Source organism: Leucoraja erinacea, chromosome 19, assembly GCF_028641065.1.
Source record: "Leucoraja erinacea ecotype New England chromosome 19, Leri_hhj_1, whole genome shotgun sequence".
Lineage (NCBI taxonomy): Eukaryota > Metazoa > Chordata > Chondrichthyes > Rajiformes > Rajidae > Leucoraja > Leucoraja erinaceus.
Window position 1 is genome coordinate 2196577 of NC_073395.1, and position 24620 is coordinate 2221196.

Here is a 24620-nt window from a genome sequence, read left to right on the forward strand (position 1 = left end):
GGCGTGAGCGTGGGCTCGGGCGGAGGTAGCCGAGGCAGCGGGCGAAGGATCGGCAGCCACGGCCCAGCGAGTCCCACCTGCGGACGAGGGAATGGCAGCAGCGGTCCAGCGTGCTCCAGCCGCCGGCCAGGGAGCGCCGGCAGTGGAGGAGGCGGCCGCAGCCCAGGCCCAGGCCGCTGCGGCACGAGGCCAGGCAACGGCCGCAGCTCGCGCCGCCCCCTCGCGCCGCGCCCAGCACGTGCCCGGCGCCCGCCACCCACCGCCAACAGCGCGCCAACGGCCGGCAGCACCACGTGACCAGCTGCTGGTGGATGCCCAGCCCGCCGCTGGCCCACACCGGCGCATGCGCCCCCCGCGCCCGCGGCCTACCGCACCTCCACAGCCTGGCACACAGACACCTCAACCACCGGCAGCAGCGCCTCGCCCCGTTGGCCGCACTGCTCAGCGGGCTGTGCTCCCCAGTCACCGTCTGCCAGTCGGTCAGGAAGGACTGGAGGCGGCCCCCGCCACCTTCACCGCTCACTCCTGAGGGCTTTTTCAAGGGGCAGATGCACTCGCTCCCATCCGACTCCCTGTCCTCCGTGAAGCTGAAGGAGGAGAAGTAGTCCAAGGCCTGCATCATGGTGTTGTAGACCCAGTCGACGGGCTTCTGCACCCAGTTCCATCCCGTCAGGAGGAATTCCCAGCAGCGGGACCGGGACCGTGCCCGCTCGCTGCCGTCCATTGCCTTGGATGGACCTTGTGGAGGACAAGCCCGCGGCACCTCACCTACTTCTCCACCGGGACCCCTCTAACTCTTGATTATTGGGTCGAGCAATGCCCAAACCTCTCCACAACCATCCAGCATCACGAGACTGATTATTATTTGCCGGTATCAGACATTTCTCCTGCAGATTTCCCCCTTGGATGCTGCGGTTCCAACAGTAGTATCGGGATGGCACAGTAATGACATGGGCATCTTTAACAAGGCGTGAATTTTAACCAGCTCTTCCCCTCAAGCCGAACAATGGAAATTGTAAGGAATATTTCAGCAACTGAATTTTGGCAAACTTTGCAGGGCGTTCTGTTGTTATGACTACATCTGTTGCACAGATCGTTCTCTTAGAATACAGCAACTGCAGTTCTGACATCAATAATGTAATGTGGATTATGAGCACAGAGCGGCTGTACACTGAACACCTACCTCATAAGAGCCTGTATTTAGAAAATTCAGTTAGAGAGGGATTTATAAACGCTGAGAATCAAAACCAATGCATTAAAAATTCTGTCCAACATGCAACAATAAATACCTGCTTTGGAATGATATAAATAGAGCCGTTGAGTCATATAGCGCTGAAACAGGATATTGAAGGTTGTGTAGCATATGTAGATAGTAGCATTAGAAAGATTAATGCAAGGTTGGGGAAATGAAGCGAGAAGCAGGGTTTCATTTTTCTTCGGTTATTGTAATCGGCTCTAGATGAGGAAATGTGTGTACATAATGGACCTTGCATGGGACAAAATTCATTCCATAAAGGTTATTAAATTCTATGGGGTACTACATTTGGAGTTATGGCACAACTGCAAAAAAATCAGGCAGAAAGAAGGGAATGAATAGATATTGAATGTTCTAGACTATAAAATAATTTTAAAAGATAGTGAATGAAAAATGGAGTTAAATATGTGAATTATTTTTGTAATACTCAATAGGCATGATTACCATTTTTCCTGTTCAGAAAAAGAAAAGAAAACAATATAATCAACACAGTGCATGTTTTTGTCATTTTGTTGTATTCTCATCCAAGTCTTTGGTAATTTTGTACTTGTGCAAAACAATCAGCCTATTCGTTAAGTTGAAACTGTTTAACAAAACAAATTCCATTTTAACACTTCATGCTATACTCAATGCATTTTTGATGGTATATATATATTTTTTAATTGTAGCATCTACCTTACTTTTATGTCGGAACTTATCAAGGAAATGAAGAAGGATCCTGCCCGTAAACATCACCTATCCATTCCCTGCACAGATGCCACCTGACCCACTGAGTTACTCCAGCGCTTTGTGTTTTACCTGTTTTTGCTATACAGTATCTTAAATGTGTGATTTGATTCTGAGAATACCTAGTGCCTTCCATAATGTTTGGGACCAAGACCATTTATTTATTTGTCTCTGTACTCCACAATTTGAGATTTGTAATAGAAAAAAATCACATGTGGTTAAAGTGCACATTGTCAGATTTTATTAAAGTGTGTAATGGCAATTTCAAACTTTTCCAAGCTTTTCCAAGAGTTGGCAGTTAAGTGATGTTCCTTTGAAGACTGCCTCACAGTCAAAGACTACCCTCAAGGTCCCTTTCCTTGGGTGATACACCCCATGGTGTGGGATATACCAGAGCTCTCTATCACTTCGATTTAGCTGGTCCACTGGTACCATTTCAGCATAACCATTATCAATAATTTCTGTGAGGAAAGATGTATATTCATCGTGAAATTTCTTATTCTTGCCAAACCTGCGTTTCAGGCTCTGGATGCGCTGCACTGCAATGCAACGGTTATTCGGCAAACTGACTTGTTTGTTAGACAATAGTGTCCATCTATCATCTTTACTGAGTGATTCATAATATCCAACTTAACCTCTCCTCTGGACATTTCTTCTGCTTCCTTGCTGGTTCTTTCGCTGAAGTTGTGATTGTATTGCTTGACTAGTAGCTCCTCTAAGTTTACAGTGGATATTCGATTGACAGCAGCAGCAGGGCAGCCATTTTCATCCCTGCTTTCGTTGTCTCTTCTCAGACGACCATAGATGACCCATCCGAGTAGGGTCCTTGTGGCGAATGGTCCATCCCCTTGACCAGCTCCCAAGGTTCTAATACTTTTGGAGCATTTGTTCCGATGAGTAGGCCGACACCAGAGTCTATTTTAGGAATCTTGATATCCTTCAAGTAAGGTCACTGTTTCAGGTCTTCCTGCTTGGGAATGTTTAGATGAGAAACAGGCATGGTCTTATGTGTGAACTCATCAGATAGTTGTATAAAATTCTCTTTGTCCAGACTAGATTTAGTTCCAGCTGTTCCTTCTCTATTTTCAATTGCCCCTTTTGTGCCTCAGCCTCTTATCAATTGCTCCTTTTGTCTATTCAACTGTCCTTTTTGTGCCTCAAGCTCGTGTCTTTGTGACCTTCCAGTCTTTCCATCACCTTTGGAAACTTTTATTGGGTTTTTATCAACATGAGGACCAAAGTTGTGCCAATGAAAGTCAAAGAAGCCATTATGCTGGTTTAAACCGATAATAGACACAAAATGCTGAAGTAACTCAGTGGGACATGCAGCATCTCTGGAGAGAAGGAATAGGTGACGTTTTGGGACATTAAATCTCTTGTTAGTCTGAAGTTCAGAGTGGACAATAAACAATAGACAATAGGTGCAGGAGTAGGCCATTCGGCCCTTCGAGCCAGCACCGCCATTCAATGTGATCATGGCTGATCATCCCCAATCTGTATCCCGTTCCTGCCTTCTCCCATTATCCCCTGACTCCGCTACCTTTAAGAGCCCTATCTAGTTGTACCTGCATGCTTACTTTCATAAACTGATGAACAAGGTCCCCAGATCCCGTTGTACTTCCCCTTTTCCCAACTTGACACAATTTAGATAGTAATCCGCCTCCCTCTTTTTGAAACCAAAGTGGATAACCTCACATTTATCCACATTAAGCCTCATCTGCCATATCTGCCCACTCCCCCAACCTGTCCAGGTCACCCTGCATTCTCATAGCATCCTCCTCACAGTTCACTCTGCCACCCAGCTTTGTGTCATCTGCAAATTTGCTAATGTTACTTTGAATCTCTTCAACCAAATCATTGATGTATATTGTAAATAGCTGCGGCCCCTGATGAAGTGGGCCCCCTTTGTCTCCTGGCAAACAATATTTTTAGACCCAGTCCGCAATATTTTTAGACCCTAATGTCTGAGGAATCAGAGCTATGCTTGTACTGCTTACAGTCTACAATCCTTTGCATTAACTAGAAAATCCTAAACTCTGAAAATAGAGAATCTTTTGGGACATGCAAAAGATTGGTCACAAAGTAAAGGAACAACAATTGATACTGACAGTGCATTTAATATGATAGGAGTCAAGTTTTCCCATTTCGACATTAGCATTCTACAAGATTGTGATAGCAATGTTTAATGTTCCTGGGTTTAAAAAAAACATACAATGTGTAGAACTCTTAGGGCATTTCAAACATCAATGCAGAATGAAAAATACAACAGGCCAAAAATGAGTGGAAACAGGAATCCGGGTGTTTGAATTTGATGTTAATCTCTAGTTGAAAGCTCAGTCACTTTAGCTTTCAATCCAGCATTGCCAACCGTGCTGAATTTGAAAAACATCATACCTTGAAAGTCCTTTCATGTTAGCTACATCTGCAGGACTGAATTTTGTGGGAATATTTTCTGCTCTGTAGATTAAACGTCCTGCCATTTATCGTTTGTTCCATCTGTCTCAGGACTACATAAATGTTAAGTTCACGGCAAGAAGACTGAACATTTGATTACTAATCAAAAATTTGTGTGCCAATCCTGGACATGCCTGACACCCTGTGGAAATGGGGGGGAGGGGATGGTGGTGGGTGGTGGATTGCATGAATATGCTGCATAAGAATTGCTGCAAAACCCCCCCATTGTACATCACACACAATCACATTGACACAATGACAAAGAAAGCTCACCAATGCCTACTTCTTTAGAAGTTTTGGGAGATTCGGCATGTCCTCCAAACCTCTACAAGTGTACGGTAGGGGAATGCTGACTAGTTGCACCACGACCTGGTCAGGAAATTCAAATGCTCAGGAACGAAGGAGGCTGCAGAAAGTGGCCGGGCCAACAAGGGTCATGATCACCCCACCATTGAAGTGATCTACAATGCAGGAAGCACTGCCCCAAGAAGGCAACTTATATCACCAAAGACCCACACCACAACTAATATCACCATAAGAATTTCATTTTGCCAGTTCATATCTGAGGTGCATGATAAATAAACATTTTGCCTCATATATATACCTGTAAAAGGTACCCACCTTTACAGGTACCTATATACCTGTAAAATTAGCTCCCTCATTATATCTCCTCCCTATTTGCTTTTAAATAATATTTCATACTGAAATTATATATTTTAAGACTGAAAGATACTAAGGTGAAATCAGTAAAATTAAGTTAATGTCTGTACTGTACTGTGCGAAAAAAAGGATACACATGTGATAACAACATTGAACCCAGCATCCCATGAAATGCCACATCTTCAAGAGAAAGTTGCTGCTAATTTGAGGAAGGCTATTCTTGCTATTGAGACAGTGCAGCGTACGTTGACAAGGTTAATACCCGGGGTGGCGGGACTGCCAGTTAATGAAAGAATGGAGCGACTGGTCTTGTATTCACTGGAATTTAGAAGGATGAGAGGATATCTTATAGAAACATATAAAATTATTAAGGTATTGGACACACTAGATGCAGGAAACATGTTCCCGATGTTGGGGGAGTCCAGAACCAGGGGCCAAAGTTTAAGAATAAGGGGTAGGCCATTTAGAACTGAGATGAGGAAATACTTTTTTGCCCAGAGGGATGTGAATTTGTGGAATTCTCTGCCTCAGAAGGCAGCGGAGGCTGATTCACTGGATGCATGCAAGAGAGAATTAGATTTAGCTCTTAGGGCTAGCGGAATCAAGGGATATGGGGAGAAGACAGTAACGGGATACTGATTGTGGATGATCGACATGATCACATTGAATGGCGGTACTAGCTCGAAGGGCTGAATGGCCTACTCCTGCACCTGTTGTCCACGTATCTATGCTAAATCAAATTACAATTACAAATCAAATTACAACTGCGCTCCCTTTATAAATAAACTAAAAATGTTTTTACACTCATTTTCCACGTCACTTGAAATTAAATGAGCAGAAACTGAAAGAATTCTAAAATAATCTAAATTATAATTATTTTTAAATAATTGAATTTTGAAATAAAGTATACTCATTTAAAAACAACAAAATAATCCTACGTATGCTATGCATAGTGTTTCACGATACCCTAACATGAGCTTGACTACCACTTAAATTAAAATCATTTATTTCTAAACATCCAAACAGTAGTGCAATTTACTCACATGTAATGGCATTTCATCAGATTCCACAGAACCTTTGAGGTTGAGGAGATTTAGGCTTCCAAGTCTTCGTGAATAGCCTCCATTATGTCTGCTTGCTTGCATGACTTGCTTCTCTCAAACCAAAAGGAAGGTGAACCTGCATTGCGGTTGAGTAGACAAGTAATTCTGTTGCTCAATAAGACATTTTCGAATCCATCACAGGCAACAGGCATGATGGACTGACAGCGGCTGCTGAGATGTACAGCCGCTCGAGCAAACCTTCACACAAACAGTTACCAAAGGATATGGGTAATTAAGCCCAGGCTTTGCCATGCTCTTTTGTCTTCAGGGCCAGCCTTCTGTGTCTCGGCTCTGACCTCACACTCTCCCTATCTCTTTCAACATCCTGCATGGCTCTTCTAAGAGATTTTGTCCAGAAACCCGCTCCTACTCTCATCGTATTCCCATTAAACATTGAACACCTGATTTTCCTCTGATCCCACTGTCAAAGTCAGAGCTGTTAAAAACAACTCAACTCTGTCAGTCTTTGCAAATTTTCCATCCGAATCCATGCATATTATTTCTAGGACTTCATGTATGAATCTGTCCAGTCAGGTTCCATCCCCATATGAAGTTCCAAAAGGACCATTTAATAACTTACCTGACCACAAAATGATCTTCAGACCATATAATAGTATCACATAGATCATCAATTACTGTAACACCACATAGTTCTGCCGTCTTGGTTCATCTGTTGCTCAATCCTTCACAACTGACACTGATCCGAGTCCTTGCCTGAGCTTGCACCATCCTAATTATCGATCATCCTTAGGCTTGCTGATCTGCAACAACTCACGATTAAAATTCTCATCCTTGATAATTCATCCTCAAATCCCTCCACTCTCCCTATCTTCATAACCTCCTGCAGCCTACCTACCAAGAAACCTCACCCCATGAATTTGCAGACCATAATTTTAAAAAATGTAATACTAGTTTACGCAATGCCCTCAACCTGGAATTCTTTTCTCTCCAGAATTTCTCCACTTCTTGGGTAAACATCAGATTATTTTCCCCAGGGTGCAAATGTTAAAGACTAGGGAGCTAGACTAAAGACTAGAAAGACACCAAGAGCTTTAACGTGAGAGGGACAAAATTTAAAGGAGATGCATATGGCATGTTATTTTGACGAGTGCATGGAACGAGCTGTTTGGGTTGGTAGTGAAGACAGATATGATAAGGGTGATTTAAATATACACAAGCATATGCAGGGAATGGAGGGGTAAGAATCACATGCAGGCAGAGGAGATTCATTTAATTTGGCGTCATGTACAGCATGGAAATAGAAAGAAACAGGGCAAAGTTTCACAGGGTGGATTATGTTTCCACTACAAACTGAGTAAAGATCCTTCACATTATTTAACTAGGCATCATGTTCAGCAGGGGGGTGGTAGATTGCAACCTTCACGTAGTCCACCTTGTTTTGACATACAATCAGCCCGATGTGCACAAATAGATGTAGTGTTTCGGTGTCTACAACTTTAGGCTGTGCACGCATACGCAAGAACAAGATGTTCAGCAGCAGGGACATTGTGGACCAAAGGGCTTGCTCCTGTGCTGTACTGTTCTTCATTCTATGTTCCCTACCTTTCTTTCCTCCTTTAAGACTCCTTAAAACCGGTGACTTTGCCTCTGCACGTGGTTATCTATTTGATCTATTTAGTTTTGTTTGGCAATGCTCATCTAAAGTAGATTAGGATGTTCTACTATGTAATGTCTTTGTTGAACTGGAAAGACAATAGCAATGAGAGAGAGAAAGAAACGGAACAATCACTATAGATCCAGCAGAAGTCCTTCACTTTACTCCAAACTACCCATGTAAAGAAATCCATGATCAAAAGCAACTGGGAGTTTCAAACATTGTGAGACTCTGCATTATATAGCCAAAGGTTTCAGTGAATGTTTAAGCATAGATAATGAATATTGAGTAGAAGTCTTGCTCCATTCTTTCAACCATCCTCTGGGTTTTGCCCGTACCTTATAAGATGTGAATGTTAATGTTAAAGGGGAAATCCTTTAAAACCGAGATGAGAAGAACTTTTTTCACGCAGAGAGTGGTGAATCTCTGGAACTCTCTGCCACAGAGGGTAGTTGAGGCCAGTTCATTGGCTATATTTAAGAGGGAGTTAGATGTGGCCCTTGTGGCTAAGGGGATCAGGGGGTATGGAGAGAAGGCAGGTACGGGATACTGAGTTGGATGATCAGCCATGATCATATTGAATGGCGGTGCAGGCTCGAAGGGCCGAATGGCCTACTCCTGCACCTAATTTCTATGTTTCTATGTTTTATGAAAACTGCACTGCATTGTAAACCAATTGGCCAATGCAAATTATCTGTTTTCAGAAGATTTTGGCTTCAAAAATCACACTGTAATCCATGCTGTTTCTGAGTGGATGCCACATTAGATCCCGAATAATTCTTCTACATGTTAGTTTTAACATGTGGTTGCCAGAACCAGAAGCATTGTTACCCGAGTCAGTTTAATGTTTCTAGTTAGAGAGTCATGGAGTCATATAACCCAACTTGCCCACACCGGCCAACATGTCTTAGCTACACCAGTCCCACCTGCCGCGTTTGGTTCATATCCCACCAAACCTGTCCTATCCATGTGCTATCCACGTTATCTAGGTTGAATGTGCAAAAAATGCAACAAACTGGACAAATTCTATACATATGTGAACAATTCAATCTCCTTTGGGGGTTTTGAGGACTACCACGCAGTGTAGATGGTTTTCCTTCGATTCTTCATTCACAACAGATGGAAATTCAATACCATTGTGGCAGATTTACCACTCAAATTCCCCAATCTTTCCTACTTCGACTATAAATATTCCTAATAATCTAGTCTTCCGAACACTCTTGGGTAGAAAATTCCAGAGGTCTGATCAATCTGAAGAAGGATCTCGACCCAAAAACATCACCCATTCCTTCTCTCCAGAGATGCTGCCTGACCTGCTGAGTTAGTCCAGCATTTTTGTGTCTACCTTCGATTTAAACCAGCATCTGCAGTTCTTTCCTACACATGGATAGGTGACGTTTCAGGTCGAGACTGTCTTCTCCACAGGGTGTGGAATATAGCTCAGATTTACAGTTCCCAGCATTGTAACGCACCAGTTCCGCAGACAAAGGATTAGCTGGGGATTGGAATATCCTATCCAGCTTGAAAACTTCCCCTTATTCTACCCGAGGAATACCATAGCTGGATTGTGTACCATCTATAAAATGCACACCGGTAAATCACAAAGTTAGCAGCTTCCAAACTTATCCTTCTGACCCATCACAATAAAAGACAAGGGAAGCAATCACATGTAAATCCAGGAGCAGCAAGTTCAATCCGATACAATCCTTATCTTGACCTCACATCCTACCCCCATGACAGAGAAAAGTACTCTGAATTCAATAACACAACATCAGATGTCAAAATAATGACTGGGAAGTATATGATTACAAGGCACACTGAAAAAAACAGATTAGTTCGGGAGAGTCCAAATGGTATTATGAGAGAAACCTGATAGATTTTTGAGAAAGTAATTAGAGAAGAGAAAACCAGTGGATATTGTATATTAGATTTTCAAAAGACACTTCATAAAGTACCAAAAGATTATTAAATGAGTTGATGTTTTGCTGGGTTCAGCAAGATATATAAACATGGATAGAGGATTGGAAGGGGATTGTAAAGAAAGTATTAGAATAAATTTATCATCTTCAGATTGTCAGAGTGCCAAAAGGATCAGTACTAAGCCTCAGTTACTTAGAAGCTACATTGATGGTCTCAACGAAAAGGAGTGTAACTTTTCCAAGATTGCTGATAATATAAAGCCAAGAGGAAAAGTGATTTGTGAGAAGGATGTAAAAAAGGTCAGTAGAGGGATATAGGTTAAATGAGTGGGCAGGAAGTGGCAGATGCATTGGGAAAATATGAGATTAATCATTGGTAGCTAGAACAAAAAAAAATGAAATGAAAGATACCAAGAGTATTGGTGTGCAGAGTGATCCTGGGACCTTGGTTAATGAAACGATGATATAGAAACATAGAAACATAGAAATTAGGTGCAGGAGTAGGCCGTTCGGCCCTTCGAGCCTGCACCGCCATTCAATATGATCATGGCTGATCATCCAACTCAGTATCCCGTACCTGCCTTCTCTCCATACCCTCTGACCCCCTTAGCCACAAGGGCCACATCTAACTCCCTCTTAAATATAGCCAATGAACTGGCCTCGACTACCTTCTGTGGTAGAGAGTTCCAGAGATTCACCACTCTCTGTGTGAAAAAAGTTCTTCTCATCTTGGTTTTAAAGGATTTCCCCCTTATCCTTAAGCTGTGACCCCTATGCAGGTACAGGAAGGAATGGGTGCTGAAGAAGGGTCCCGACCTAAAAAATTATAGTTGAGAATCAAGCGACTGCAGATGCTGGCATCCTGGGCAAAATACAAAGTGTTGGAGTAACTCAACGGGTCTGGCAGCATCTGTGGAGTGAATGGACAGGCATCTTTTCAGGTCAGGAGCGTTCTTCAAACTGGAATCTGTGTCCATTCCCTCCATAGATGCTGCCTGAGTTCCTCGAGCTCTTTGTGTTTTGCTCAAGATTCCAGCATCTGCAGTTCATTGTGTCTCAGATTTAGTTTGCCCCTGGCCTGAGAGTTAGTCATGTACAACCATTACCATGTACATTTTCCAGTGTTGTTACGTTTCTCAGCTAGAGGGGCAGTGACTATGGCTGGGAAAGTCACACATTGACGTATCATAACACTGACCAGAAATTAATGACATGGATGAACAATAGGAGCAAAGGTCACGAAGACTGCAGGCATCTCAGCTTCAGAATCTGATGAAATCTTTCACATTGAAGAATGAGAACTAGTTACATGTAGAATGGATTAGAACTGATTTGTTCTTTCAAATGCCTCATAAATAAATTGCTTTACATTCTTAGTGTCGATTTATATGCCCTGTGGCATTCTGAAACATCAAAATTGAGATCTGAAGTGGATTTGAAACACCACTGACAACCTGTTATCTCGATTGAAATTTGGATGGGCATGAACTTATAGAAGAGCATGTATAGCAATCATCGCCGTTCTTCTCACAGACCCACCTCTTGTTCCTTAACACCAATCCTGCCTGAATCTCATTAATAATGCAAGTACTTTGACTGCTACAAATTGTATATAACGGTGGATGGATCACACTCTTCAGCCATGGATTCTGCAGACAACTGCCATCTAGTCACGTGGTGTTTATCAGTGCATTCCAGCCCGCGCAATTTAGCACAGATTTATGGAAGATACAGGGACTACTTACCACCAAGTCGGCAGCACGGTGGCACAGCGGTAGAGTTGCTACCTTACAGCGACAGAGAACCAGGTTTTTTGGGGATGATCAGCCATGATCACATTGAATGGCAGTGCTGGCTCGATGGGCCAAATGGCCTACTCCTGCACCTATTGTCTATTGTCTATTGATCCTGACGTTGAGTGCTGTCTTTGTGGAGTGTACGCTCTTCCTGTGACCGCATGGGTTTCCTCCGGGTGCTCCGGTTTCCTCCCACACTCCAGAGACGTACAGGTTTGTAGGTTAATTGGTTACGGTAAAAATTGTAAATTGTCCCTAGTGTGTAGGATAGTGTTAGTGATTGCTGGTTTTTATAGTATTTAAAAAAATTAGATGCAGTTTTAAATTAATTTATTATATAAATTTATTTTTAATATTTGTAAATCATTTACAAATGTTTCTGTGTCTCTAATGTCCATATGTTTCTGTTGCTTGGGCCAGTCACCACTGATGATCGACTCCACCTTGTTGAACAGCAGCACACTGGGAAACTTCTGAGAGACAAAAGCAAGATGTGGACATCATCTTGGTACTCAAGGATTGAGACTGAGGGTTTGCCACTGACATTGAATGGTAGAGCAGGCTTAACAAAGCTGCAGGACCACAGCTGAGGCTAGTTGTTACGTTTTTTATAATCTGAGCTAGGTGGACACCAATAATAAATAGAGCTTTTGTTCGACGAATATTAAAGCCAACAACACCGACCTTATGTATCCAGAGACATTCCATTCATCTTCCACTGATGTAATGCTGTGGTTAGGATGTGCGCAATAATTATGCACTGTCAGGATAATCCATCAAAGGCTGTAATCAGCTCCTCAGCACATTGTCCAAATACTTTCATTTTCAACTGTTTAGTCATGATTTTTATCATCGTCACAAACCAAATGAAGCACAATCGGCAGTTTTTGGTGCATTCATTTGCTCTTGCTTTTCTTATTATTGCTTATCTGATGTCCTTGATTATTATCCTGAAGTGACTGGCCTACGCACAAGCTGGTATGCTCTTCATTCATACAAGCACAGAGATTATGAACTTTGTGTGACTATGGAATTAGAATAGAACCAGCAGTGATAACTTGCCTTTATGGCCGAGTTAAGACTAACATTTATAACAACTCTGAACTTGAAGGGTACAGAATGGCTCCAGAAACGTTGCGACTTGTGTACTGCCTCAGAATAATCTAGTATCTTACACTCTTGTAGTTAAGCATGATTGTGCATGTGTGTAGTAATGTTGTAAGGTCATAAGAATTACACTGTACCTAGGTACATGTGACAATAAAGTACCATTGAAGTGTTTGAATAACTCAGCGGGTCTTGCAATGTCTGTGGAGGGAATGGACAGGCAACGTTTCGAGTCGGGACCCTTTTTCAGACTGATGAGCGAAAGAACCAAATACAAATTAGTGCTACTTAAAGGAATTATCAAATGCCCAAAGGTTCTTTGCTCATTCATTGATTGCGTGAATGCCAAAGTAGACTACTGTTTCCATATCATGTTACAGATACTACATCACTAGGAAATAATGCAGCAGATGCAAGGATTGTGACTTCAATTCAAGACCTACTCCAGACAAGGATGCTTGAGTCCCACTCCCTAGAACACCCAATTGTGTGTCCAAACCCACAAGTCTATCTAATTGTATGCTAATCCCCATCACACCACACCTTGCCCACTGTCCATGGAACCCCATACCCCCATGGTCATTCATTACCAATACTCCCCAGTGCCCACATGCCCATCAGTGCTCCTGACCCATCCTACACCACCTCACAACTCTACTCTTTGTACCCCTTCAATCCACATCACCCCCTCTGGCCGAGTAGAGGCCATTGGCCAAGGTTGTAAGGTCATTGGAGCAGAATTAGGCCATTTGACCCATCTAGTCTATTCCACCATTCAATTATGGCTGATCTATCACTCCTTCCTAACACCATTCTCCTGCCTTCTCCCTATAACCCCTGACACCCCTATTAATCAAGAATCTATTTATCTCTGCCTTAGAAATAGCAATCGGCCTCCACAGCCTTCTGTGGCAAAGAATTCCACAGATTCACCACCCTCTGGCTAAAGAAATTCCTCCTCATCTCCTTCCTAATGGAACATCCTCTAATTAAATTCTGAGGCTATGACCTCTAGTCCTAGACTCTCCCACTTTGCTCTCTTCTATGTGCACGAAGTAATCCAGCTATCTGGAACTTCACACAAAGTTGGCAACACTGAAGAATTTATCGATTTAGTTGACTTTTACACTGAAGAATTTATAGACCAGCCTTCCGTTTGTTCCTTCCAAAGTGCATCACTCTATCAAAATCCAATTATATCATCTATGTGCAAAACCATTTCACTTGTCTATCTCTTATTATCCTACTCACTGGTTATATATCACCATGTTTCACATTATTTTCAAATTTCACAATTGTTCTCCCTGTACCCCAAGTCCAAGTCATTTTATAAATGATAAATGAATCACTGCAACGCAGAAGTACCTTCAACATTTCTCTTTCTACTAAAAAGGGCACCGTGCTGGAGTGACTCAGCAGGATAGACTCTTCTTCAGACTCTGACTTCTTCAGACTTTTCTTCAGACTGAAGACTTGTGTCTGAAGAAGGGTCCCAACCCAAAACATCACCTAACCATTCTGCACAGATGTTGCCTGACCAACTGAGTTACTCCAGCGCTTTGTACATTATGTTTTGTAAACTAGTATCTGCAGTTCTTAGTATATTCTTTCTCGTTCTGCTGCCTGTCTTGCTGAGAGCTTCTTCTGCTTTTGTATTGGTCCTGGTGCAGAATCCGAAGAAACCCAATGCATAGTGGTAGCGGTGTGGAATGAGCTTCCAGTGGAAGTGGTGGAGGCAGGTTCATTGGTATCATTTTAAAATAAATTGGATAGGCATATGGATGAGAAGGGAATGGAGGGTTGTGGTATGAGTGCAGGCAGGTGGGACTAAGGGGAAAAAAAGTTGTTTGGCACGGACTTGTAGGGCCGAGATGGCCTGTTTCCGTGCTGTAATTGTTATATGGTTATATGGTTATAGTGCACTTTCGTAAGAAAAACATCTCACATCACTCTGTTCTTTAGTTCCCAGCCAATTACCACGCTGACTGCAATGCCATATGCTTCCATTTTCAATTTAAGTCTGCTAACTGATTCCTTTATTAAATGTCTTTTGGATGCTCATATATATTGATTGCAATAGTGGCCCTCAATTCCACTTCATCAAAAATGTGCTGCTTCATTCATTTACCTATATGAGATTGCTGACTGGATCTGCTTTGTCAACAGAAGTCAGTTTAAAAAGTGTTGAGCAAAGAAAACAATGGGGAATTTTCAACCCATTGGTTCATTTTTCCTTCTTAGTTTTCATCTTCCTGCCATTTCTATTGATGTATTCGGGTATCTTTCAGCAACCATTGTTTCACAACTATTTTGGCCTCTGTCTGGATCATTGTATCACCGTGGGTCTCTTGCTGAGAATCATCTCTGTGGCAGCATTTGAAGACAGGAGCGGTTTGGACCAAGTTGAATTTCATACTGCAAAGTTGCACAATATTAACAGTGGTTATTGATGATTATAATAACCTTTAGTTTTCACCTCCTCAGATCACTCCATTGCAAATACAAAAGTCAATTCAAAATGTGGAGAAAAATAAACCGAGTGGCAAATTTCTCATTTATTTATGCAGGTAATTGAATTTCCACCATCCAAACTAATAGAGTTGACCTATATATCACATCTCATTGTACACGGTATCCCATATATTACTGTGTTTAAGAAGGAACTGCAGATGCTGGAAAATCGAAGGTAGACAAAAATGCTGGAGAAACTCAACGGGTGCAGCAGCATCTATGGAGCGAAGGAAATATGCAACGTTTCGGGCCAAAGCCCTGAAGGAAATAGGCAACGTTTCGGGCCGAAACCCTTTCGGGTTTCGGCCCGAAACGTTGCCTATTTCCTTCGCTCCATAGATGCTGCTGCACCCGCTGAGTTTCTCCAGCATTTTTGTGTGCCTCCCATATACTACTGCTTAGTTAACCAAGATGTTTCCTAGATCTAGATTGTACAACTCATTTAGCACTGCTCATTTCCAGTTTTCCACCAATAATTGATCTACAAATCCGAGCCTCCCATTTCCTCCATTACATTTCTTTCATCAAACTTTTAAGCCAACATCCAGCGGATTTCTGCCTTGACCCAGGTTGCCTGAAACGCTACCTCAGGAAAAGGAACACAAAAGGTTAAGATGTTAATAAAAAACATTTTATTGCTTTAAATAATATCTGTTCAGAATAGATTCTAAACGTTACTGATCCGTGAAATAGGGCAATAGCAACATGATAGTGCGCCTTCAATCATTCCACAAGGGTGATGTTGAGTGCAGGGAGGAGACATACATGCCTGCAGCTTGTTGGCACATTAAAACTTTTATTGCTGTCATTAATAATAGGAGTTTCTGTGCAAGGACGGTCTCATATTATCTACTCCTGCACTCGCGTTTTATCGGTCCACAGTCATTCACACAAGGTGAGCGCTCTGTGCTGGCTTTCAATTATTACTATCCACTACTGAACTGTGTGATAACACAGAAGAAAACCATGTTACAAGCAAAGACTTCAATTACATCAAATGCTTTTCTGGTCATAAATGTGCCACAACTGCAGAAGTACGGACACTGGCATTCACCATAACAATTTTCCGTGTAAGGGCAGTGTTTCTACAAAATGACGTGTGATTTTGTGAACCCACTTGGTCCCCCCCATGTTAATAGTAATAGTTCAAAGTCAATAGACAATAGGTGCAGAAGTAGGCCATTTGGCCCTTCGAGCCAGTGTTGTAATTTGTCAGTCACTAACATCTACCCTGCATGGCCAGAATAACATCAAAAGTTCAATTGATGAAATGTCGTTCTGTATTCAAAATACCAAGTTGAATATAATCAGTTCAATTATGAAGAATTTGGTCCAATCTTCATTTTTCCAGCTGTTCCATTGTGCATTTGCCGGCCTTATTCTGATAGTTGAGGTCCTTTTTTTAATCTAATAGGCTTGCAGCATCTAGAAGCTGTTTGTGGAAAATGGCTGTTGGATGTTGATTTGTGGAAGAAGTTGGCTTCATGGAGAGGAGATGTAATCTAATGCAGTCTACTAATGCTCCGCACCCACATTTAGCAGATCTCCTCCCAAAGTCTCCCGTAACACCCGGAAAGTGACCAACAGTGGCCGTACTCCATTCTAGTTTTCATGGTCTACAACTCCCTGTTCTCAGCACTAGGGCCAATATCAATATCCTCTTCCGGCTGTTTTAAATTACTGTCCAACCTGTTAGCAAAAATCTTATTCATTTTCACTCTTACCTGCTTCTTTACCTACCGATTCCCCGAATTAATTAAATCCTCCTCTCCTCTCCTCTCCAAAAGATAGTGTGTTAGCCCAGTGCTTATGTGGATCTTGGAGAAGCAGTAATCAAAGAGAAGCAGGGAGAAGAGCTCATTGGCTGAAACCCGTGAGAAAGGTGAGTCAGAGGGGAAATTCGTTTAAAAGCGCCAAAAGCCAGTGTTAGCCCAGTGCTTACGGAGATCTTGGAGAAGCAGCAACCCGCGGAAATGTGAGTTTCCTGGACAGGACCTACAGTGAGGTTGTCACACTGAGGATACGGGAAGAACAAATGTGTGTGACTGAGAGAAAGGGTGGTAACCGTGGAGTGCAGGAGACTCAGGTGGCTGTGCCTAATGAAAACAGGTACGCCCTTGGTTCTTGGAATTTAAACTGGTAGTGGTACCTCATGGTGGTACCCCATCTTCCCCCTCCCCCCTCCCCCCTCTCCTCCCCTCCTCCTCCCCCTCCCCCTCCCCTCCCCCCCCCCCCTCCCCTCTCTCCTCCCCCCTCCTCCAACTGCCTCTCCCTCTCCTCCCCCCACCCCCATCCCTCTCTCCCCCCCCCCTTCCCTCCCTCCCTCCCCACCCCTTCCCTCTCTCCCCTCTCCCTATCTATCCATCTATCTCTCTCCCCTCTCTCTCTCCCCCTCCCTCTCTATCTCTCCCCCCCACCTCCCCCCCCCCCCCTCTCCCTCTCTCCCTCCTCCCCCTCCCCCCACACCTCTCTCCTCCCCCTATCCCCATCCCTCTCTCCTCACTCCTCTCTCCCTGCCTGCAGTCATACACAATAATATTAAATAACAGAACATACAATAAACACAAGTTAACACCACCACCACAGTGAGTTCACCAAGCACCTCCTCTCTGTGATGGAGGCATAAGTCTTAGTCTCTGTCTCTTCCCTCCTTGTTCTCCCTCTGCGCTGAGGCGATCCAGGCCGAAGATGCCGCCCTCCAGTCCAGCGGACCTCCGAAGTGATGTAGCCGCCGCCTCAGCTCCAATTCGGGCCGCTGCCGAAGGCGCCGCCGGAACGCAGCCTCAGCTCCGAGTCCCGCAGCCTCAGCCCCGAAGACGGCCAGCCTCGCATTGGTAAGTCCTGGCTCTGCCTCCAGAGCCTCGAGGTCGGTCGCAGTTGGAGGCCGCCAGCTCCGCCATTAGGCCTCAGCGCAGACGGACACGGAGACGGGGGATACGGCAAGAAAGATCGCATCCCCCCCCCCGAGGAAGAGTCAAAGAACATACCACACCCCCCCCCCACACATACACAACTAAATAAACCAAAATAAACTGCAACAACAGGACAAAAGAAAACAAAAAAAAGAAAAGACAAGGACTGCAGGCGAGCGGCAGCTACAAGGCAGGGCCGCCACTTCCAGCCCTCTTGGGAAGTGTCAGGGGAGATGATGCTTCCAGTCCAAGCGGCGACATGTCGGTTGTTCCAATCCTAGAGATGGGATTCGATCGGCATCGGGCAGTGTGGGTGACTCCATTGTCCGAGGAGCAGACAGGAGATTCTGTGGCGGCAGGCGGGACGCAAGGTTGGTCCGTTGCCTCCCTGGTGCCAGGGTTCAAGATGTCACGAGCCAAATTCAGAACACTTTTTCTCACAGCGAGTTGTGAGTCTGTGGAATTCTCTGCCTCAGAGGCAGGTTCTCAGGATACGTTCAAGAGAGAGCTAAATAGGGCTCTTAAAGATAGCGGAGTCAGGGGATATGGGGAGAAGGCAGGAACGGGGTACTGATTGGGGATGATCAGCTATGATCACCTTGAATGGCCGAATGGCCTACTCCTGCACCTATTGTCTATTTAATTGCTGCCCTTAAACACATAATATGAAGACCGAGGATAAGCTTCTACATGAGCAATGAAACCACGCAGCTGGACTTTTCCACCATCACACCATAGCTGTGCTGTACTAACTGCACCTTGATGACATGCTGTCTGCTTATATTTCGGGTCTCTGACGTCTTTGGTATTCTTTAAGAAGGAACTGCAGATGCTGGAAGTTTCCTCCCGCCCCCCCACCTCCCCATCAGTCTGAAGAAGGGTCTCAACCCAAAACGTCACCTATTTCCTTTGCTCCATAGATGCTGCCTCACCCGCTGAGTTTCTCCAGCATTTTTGTCTACCTTTGCTGTCTGCTCATAGATCACTGACTGTAGACCCAACTGAGAAATGGAGCCATCTAGTGGGTGGAGACTGAGTCAGCAATGTTTGTCCTTGGACCTAATCAGAGAGTTCACCACCGGGACTGCTTTGATGAGATCAACAAATTCCTGCAAGAAGAATGCAATGTCTTTGTCGAGTGGCAAGTTGGGCCTTGGGGCTTGTTTTGGTGCTGTATGACTGTGACACGGTGCCTTCTCTGTGTCCCCATTGTCCCTGAGTGTGTTCTTCCAGGTCTGCTCTTGCCTGCCGCACTCTGGCTCACTGACCAAACATTTTACAGCTGATACCATTGAACTCAACGTTTAAGAAGGAACTGCAGATGCTGGAAAAATTGAAGTTAGACAAAAATGCTGGAGAAACTCAGCGGGGAGAGGCAGCAACTATGGAGCGAAGGAAATAGGTGCCTCACCCGCTGAGTTTCGCCAGCATTTTTGTCTACCATTGAACTCAATGGTACGCACACGCACACACGCACACACACGCACACACAGTCGGACACACATATACACACACACACACACACACAGAGTCGGACACACATACACACACACACACACACGCACCTGAATACAATATTCAATGGGTGATAAATCTATATTTATTTAAAAAACATACAGTACTGAAACTATTACAGTAAGTCAGTGCTGCAGAGAAGTGATTTTTATGTAGTCAATCATTCAAGAAATCCCATGCATGAATTGTATGATTTGCTGTTTTCTGCATGGCTATGTATAATAGATAGTTCCTGGAACCACACACAGCCTGCCATCCAACCGACACTATGTCCATTCAATGCCAGAGCATTTAAAGTGGCAGTTGTCAGCTGCTAAAAGCAACAGATCAGTTTGGGGTGAAGAGTACTGCGATCAAAGTGGCACAGGAGTGTGCAACCCACTTTCCAAACGCTGGTTTACAGGTTGTGAACAAGTAGATGGCAAAGTCAAAGAGAAGATTTCAGGTGTATTATTACTGTTACATGTACTGAGAAACAGTGAAAAGCTTTGATTTGCATGCTCTCCAAACAGATTGGATATACTATGCATAATTAGTACCAAGACAAACTCAAGTACAATAGATGGAGCAAAGGGGAAGATACCGCCTGGTTGCATAACAGTTTGGTTTTGGAACAGTTCTGCACAAGACCACAAGAGTGTAGAATATAATTTTCAGACTTGTAGCGCCTCAAAGTCCAGTCTTCACAATGGACAAGAGGTGAATCGAACAGCATCCTAGCTTATGGAAGGGCCGCTCAGAGGCCTGATAACAGAGGGGAAGAAGCTGTCCCTGAGTCTGGTGGCGCGCGTTCAAGCTTCAGTATCTTCTGCCGGCCCGGAAGCAGGAAAAGAACGAGTGACCGGGGTGAAAGGTCTTTGATAATGTTGGCTGCTTTTCCAAGGCAGTGTGAAGTGTAGGATCTTTGGCGTGAAGTGTAGGAAAGGGACTTTTGTGGGTCAGGTCTGTGTGATGGACTAGGCTACATCTACAACACTCTTGCAGTCTTGGGCAGAGCTGTTCTCAAACCAATCTGTGATGTAACCAGACAGTATGTTTCCTATCAATCAATCAATCAATTAATCAACCTTTATTGTCATCTTGCAAGCAACAGTTGTACAGTGCAAAATGAAAAGACGTTTCCCAGTGAATAGCGGAGCATCGCACATGAAATTTAAAAAATTTCACACATAATAACACTAAAAACAATCCAGTCCCTGATGGAACAGTATAAATAGTTAAAAGCAGGTAAAACACAATGTTAAAATACAATAAACCAATCATAAAAATGTCCGGGGCAGCTGATTTGAGTGGCCAGTGCCAGTTATTAAAGTGTCCGTGCCAGCCGCAGAATCAAGTGACTGTGAGTACAGAGTGACTGTTTAGCAGCCTCACAGCCTGTGGTAGGAAGCTGTTTAGCAGTCTTGTAGTCCGGGCTTTGATGCTTCGATATCTCTTGCCTGATGGCAGGAGATCCAGGTGTATGTGGAGGGGGTGCAGTTTGTCCTTAGCAATTCTCTGAGCTTTTTTCAGACAGCGGCTCTGGAACAGTTCTTGTACCGAGGGTAGGGAGACGTTTCAGTCATCCCACTTGAAGGAACCTCAGCACGAAAAATAAGTAGAAAGTCTCCATTGAATGAAGATTAGAAACCTGGTTCATTGTTACATTTGAAATGGATTTAATGTCTTTGGTAAAAGTCTCACTGGTTGCAAAGATGTACTCCTTTAAAACACATGTGATTGTGTCTGTTAGACACAAGTGCTGGAGTAACTCAGCAGGTCAGGTAACATCTCTGGAGAACATGGATAGGTGACATTTCAGGTTGAGATCCTTCTCCAGACTGGGTCTACTTCCTTTGTGGACTTGGTTTTGCTTGTGTGTGGCTCATAATACTTTAAGTTGCACATTCAAGGCATAACAGAGAAACAACCATGCATGTTGCAAGAAGATTAACATCACTGCTGCATATCTGGGAGCTTGGCATAGAAACATGTAATTAAGTTTCAACAGGTGTCATGCAGGTTATAAAGTCCTGGTCACATTCTGGAACTAATATTATTCTACAATTCAATTACAGTGCAAAAGAGCATACGGAATTGAATTTCTTGAGCAATTAGCCTTGTGAAGTGAGGGTAATGGGTAATTTGTTATGAGGGTGCAGTCAACCATAAATCTGATCATAAATCTTTGCTGCTTTTGCATCCACTTGATTATTTAAAGTAGTGCTAATTTGTATTCATTTCTACTGTGTTGTCATCAGTCGCTATGGTATCTGGGGTATGTATAGGTTTGTTTCCAGCAGGGAGCCTACCCGCAAGAAGTTGATGTCAGAATACCTGTGATTGTCAATTTGCAGCAGCACTGCCTCCTGCAGCCGCCACCTGCCATACATCTTCACCACCCCCTCAATTCTAAAAGATTTCACAGAAACATCTGTGTAACAGGTGGGAGACAAGTTGAAATGGATCAATTAGAATTCCATTTCCATCCAACAGAGCATTGTTTTGAACGACTGCAACCAGGGATTCTTCCGTTTGGTGTGATCATTCGCAGCGTGTAATTTCATCAAATTCCAAAAGCTATCACTTGAATTAATTAAAAATGAACAACTTTTTTCCTTTTGACGGGTCCTGGAGGTACCTTCAATTTCCTTCTCACCCACCAGTCACAGACCTCAATGAAATTAGTTTGCAAATTCTTTAATGGCTTTCATTTTCAAGAATAAAAGGCAGAACATGAAACCAAGTTCACAGTTTTAACTGAATTAGCACATGGAAAATTAAATTTTAATCTGGCTTTCTCTGATTATTCTTCAATACGGGGCAGAAAGTCTTGTTGAAAAAATGCAACGCATCTTCGGTAGGCTGCTTGGAAGCTGTAAAAAGTGAATATTACAGGAATTGTATTTGATTTTGTTTTTAAACTATCTTTCAATCACCACATTCTATTTTTACATTAATTGGCACAAGATATTGAAGATTCATTACGAGATTATCTGCTTATCCTATATTCAATCGAAAGAGTGGAATATTCTTAAATATATCTGACAGTGAAATAAATCAAGATGCTTGGCATACTTGAAATGCCAGAGGAAGGGGAGCAAGTAGAGAATTCAGCCTGGGGTTGTATCTGCAGCTGCTCAGAGGTAATATTCAAAATTTAATTAGTGCACAGGAGATGCACTATCTTGCGTCCCGTATTAACCATGGTGGCTGAAGGGAGTATTAAAATTGGAGATATTTAAAAATTATAGTCCCACAACAAATGAAAAGGTCACAGAGATTAGGTTGCGGGAGAAGGAATTGGATGCCTCCTGGGTTTCTTCTAGGGAACGGGAGTTTGATATGAACAAGAACATCCACCTGGTAGGTATGTTACAAAACCTACCTGAATCGTCATTAGGAATCTGCCCTCAGCCATGTCGGCGATTTTGGCGCTGTTTGGAGGGGGCGGGTTTAAAACGCGATTTTTACTAGGCTGTACTAATCGCACATGTTCAGCCTAGTAAATCATTAACGAAAAATCGCTGCAAGACCCGGTCGCAAAAGGTATTATTAGTTTTATAGGCCTCGATAATATAGTTATATTAATTTTAAAATTACTCTCTGATTCCGCAACCTCTCGCAGCCCCAGGGTTTTATAAAGCAAACAATTAAAGGTATGTACCTTATTTTTACATTAAATGGGGCATATATATAACCCTATATATCAAGTTATCTATAGCGAGTAGTTTATTTTGGGCTTTTTATATCCCGCAGTATTTTTCTCGGCATTTGAGGGCACTAATCCAGCGCTATGTCAACATTCTAAACCAGCGCGCGTTCACATGAACCCACTAGAAAGCCGATTTAAATGGGCATTTATTTACAGCAATTGAACACTAAATTCCTTCCATTTGGCCTATAAATTAATGTAAATTAGATATAAAAATCATGTTATATTGTGAATTATTTGTGAATAATCTTTGGACACTTAGGCTATTTAAAAATGTTAATCTTTCCTTAAGAAATGGGCGTTTGACTATCCAAGATCACAGCTTTTTTGTAATGTCCATTGAAAATCAATAGGGAACAAGATGCTAATTTCCGAGTATGAAAATGGTCATAACATTTTTAATACTTGAGATATGAAAGTGAATTTGGTGTCAAATTAAACTTATTGTTATGCTTTATCTGATGGGATAAATTGCAGACTTGATTTTTTTAAATCTCAAAATTTTGTAACATTGCTACACCTGGTTCCCCCATTTAGTGAGAAGGATGTGGACAAGTATTTCACAGTGTTTGAACGGGTGGCTTTGTCCTTGAAGTGGCCTAGGGACGTGTGGACCTTGCTATTACAGTGTGTCCTTGTGGGTAAAGCACGGGAGGTGTACTCGTCTTTGTCTGTTGAAAGCAGTCTGGACTAAGAGTGTGTGAAGTCTACAGTATTAAGGGCTTATGAATTAGTTCTAGAGGCGTACCGACAGAAATTCTGGCGCTTTAGGAAGTTTGATAGTCAGTCTTATGTGGAGTTTGCTAGGGAGAAGGAGGCACTTTTTGACAGGTGGTGCGCTTCTCAAGGAGTGAAGGATTTTGAGCTACTGCGGGCCTTGATGATTATGGAAGACTTTAAGAACTGTCTCCCTGAGAGGGTTAATATTTACCTCAATGAGCAGAAGGTGAATGAGGTGTCTAAGGCCACGGTGTTGGCAGATGAGTACGTATTGACTCATAAAACTGATTTTGTTGGGCGATCCTATAGTTTTGTTGCACGGCCGGTTGATGGTGGTGGTGTCGCCGGTGGCAGTGTCAAAGCTGTTTCTGTGCCTGCAAGTGGCAGCACGTTGATACAAGGGGGAGTCCGAGCTGATAAGGTTGACGGAAATTTGAGGACTAAGGAAGGTCCTGTGTGCTACTATTGTAGAGGGAGAGGGCACATGTTAAAGTCGTGTCCCGTGCTGAAGCAGAAAAATGCAAAGCCTGTGTCTTTGGTGGGTACACAGAAGGCACCTGTGGTACCTGAGGTGCCTGAGTCTCATGAGTGTAGGAATTATTCTGCGTTCATCATGAATGGTTTTGTTTCTCT

General features: G+C 43.2%; 1 long non-coding RNA gene across 1 annotated transcript; it reads left to right on the forward strand.

Annotated features, from left to right (window-relative positions):
* The first annotated feature begins 836 nt into the window (after positions 1 to 836).
* On the forward strand, positions 837 to 2243 carry LOC129706078 (uncharacterized). Its single transcript, XR_008725005.1, has 2 exons — positions 837 to 1015; positions 1924 to 2243. It is a non-coding gene; the product is annotated as an uncharacterized LOC129706078 (long non-coding RNA).
* The last annotated feature ends 22377 nt before the right edge of the window (positions 2244 to 24620 follow it).